The following is a 2,345-nucleotide window of genomic DNA, read 5'->3' on the forward strand; positions in this document are numbered from 1 at the left end:
CGGGAGGGAGGAGAGAGGCTGGGGCATGCCGGGAGCGTGTTCGTCTCGGCAGAGCTGAGGCACGGCCCCGCAGGCTCGTACTGCCACCGTGGGTTTGCTTCGGAGGGAGGCAGCGACGAGGAGCAGTCCGAGGGCCCCGGCCGACCAGTGTTCTGGGCCGATTCTTCGCCGTCGGCCGTTTTATTAATAAAAACGTGCAAAACCTGTGTTGCCACTCTGTGCCCTTTCCTGGTGGGGTCAGCCAGGCCCGCGTGAACTTGGGGGCGGTGATCGCACCCTTCTTACTTTTCTCCATGTGCAGCCTCTTGTTTGCAAGCCTGCCCCATCCTGGCACTTGGTATTTCAGGATATCGGACCAGGAGGACCGCACCAAATCACTTAAGGCACTGCCTCACTGACAAAGCGCCACTTATTCTATGTAAAACACATTCCCGGGCTTTTCACTGAGTCGAAATTAATCTGGCTTTGCTCCTCGTCTCATAGCACTGCAAAAAAACCAAACCAAACCAAAACAGCATTCTTCCTGATTATTATGATTCCCAATTTGCACCATTTAGCCTCAAAACAAGGACCCGTAGCCATGCAGCAGCCCCCATGCCATGGCAAACAGCTGCTCGCACACTGTGGCTGCTCTCAGTCCAGCGCGGGCAGCTGATGGTCTTCGTTAGAAGCCTTCCTAATTAGGAGGAACCTTGTGACAGGCGCCTGGGAGCCCCCGGGAGGTTAAACCGGCGCCGCTGGCCTGCCAGCCACACGGGCTCCCCTTGGGTCTGGGAGGCCCCGGCAGCATCACTTGATTAAGGTGGGGGCCAGCTGTGCGGCCAGCTGTGCACAACTTTGATGTGGGAAAAGCTGGGGCGCATGGGGCGTTCGCAAGCCGTGGGGTGCGTTTCCCAGCCTGCTCGCCATCGAGGGATCGCGCCCAGGCAGGCTCCGGCTCTCTGCCCAGGGGAGAGCAGTGCCGGGTGCCAGGGGCTGCGTTTATACCCGGTATAAATCTGAACTCTAATTGACTTCACCTCCTTGGATCTTAACCCAAGGAGAAAACATCTGGGCCTGATGTGATTTTATTAAGTGCTGATTTCATCAGTGAAGGGGAAAAAAAGAAAAAAAAAAGAAGAAAACCTGCTGGTCAGTTGGATCAGCTCCCTGTAAACCGCTGCAAGGCGATGGAGCAGCACAGAAGGGACAGGCAACTTGGTGAGTGGCAGCCATGCGTTTGAGGTGGCAATGGCCTTCGGTCCCCTCCACGCTGACCCGCGGGAGTGAGCGGGGATACTTGATGGGGCTTTGAAAACTTGCTGGTTGCCTGCAGATCCCTGGGGGGAGTAATCAGGAGAAATGATGCGGCAGGCAGAGAAAAGTAAAATCCCCAATTGCGCTTTTTCCCAGGGAAATAACCGCGCCCCAAGGCAAACCCTGATGGAGCCATAGAGAGAGGCGTCACGATAGGGTCTGTCCTCAGCACAGACAAAGGGCTGACATCGCGGCATCCCCAGGCTGCATGGCTCCTGACAAAGGCACAAAGGTCCATGATGAAAGCAAAGATGCCACGCACTGGCCTGAGAACAGTTATTTCAGTGCATGTGTGACTGAGCTTTCGCTTTGCTTAATTGCCATCCACCTTGTGGAGGAGGACAGCCAGGCTTGAAATACATTTTCAAGCAAAAAATCCCACAAGCCCTGAACACGCACAGGGGCTTATTGCAAAAACAAGTTGTTTTTTTTTCCTCTTTCTTCCTTTTTTCCCCCCACCTCCTGCCTGTTCTTTCAACTGCTCATAGTTTTTCCGGGACAAATTTAGGCCTGGGCCACGTCCCACTCGTGTTTGGAAAGTCTGAGCAGCTCTGGCTGCGCTGCCGGCAGCAAGGAGAAAGGGCAGACGGCCCACGGCAGTTTTATACTTAAAAACCCCGTAAGGAGCCAAATGCCAAAGAAAACCCCAGATCTTGCTGAGATTTCGGAGATTGAGAGGTGGGCGGGAAGGCAGTGGGGGATCCCTTGGGTTTGCCCTAGCCAAAGGACTGTTTAAATCGAGCCAAGCTCCTCCGGGAGAAGTCTGCAACTCACCTCGTCTCGTTCCTCCGCCGCCGGAGAAGGGGCTGCTGCTTTTCCCCCTGCCACGAGCCCCTTCCACGCAGCATCGCGGGGTCTGGGCGAGCCAGGAGAGCACGAACACGCGTCCGCTGCTGTCCTGCGGATGGGAAAAAACATCACGCCTGAAACGAGCTCGTTAGGAGTCCGTTTGGTAAATACAGAGCCTGGGTGTTTTTCTATAGGTGACACCGTTTCAGCTGAGCTTTGCCAGGAGGCAGCCTGGGAAGGAGTTACACATATTTTGGAGG

The sequence above is a fragment of the Fulmarus glacialis genome, unplaced genomic scaffold (assembly GCF_000690835.1).
Source record: "Fulmarus glacialis isolate BGI_N327 unplaced genomic scaffold, ASM69083v1 scaffold29809, whole genome shotgun sequence".
Classification (NCBI taxonomy): domain Eukaryota; kingdom Metazoa; phylum Chordata; class Aves; order Procellariiformes; family Procellariidae; genus Fulmarus; species Fulmarus glacialis.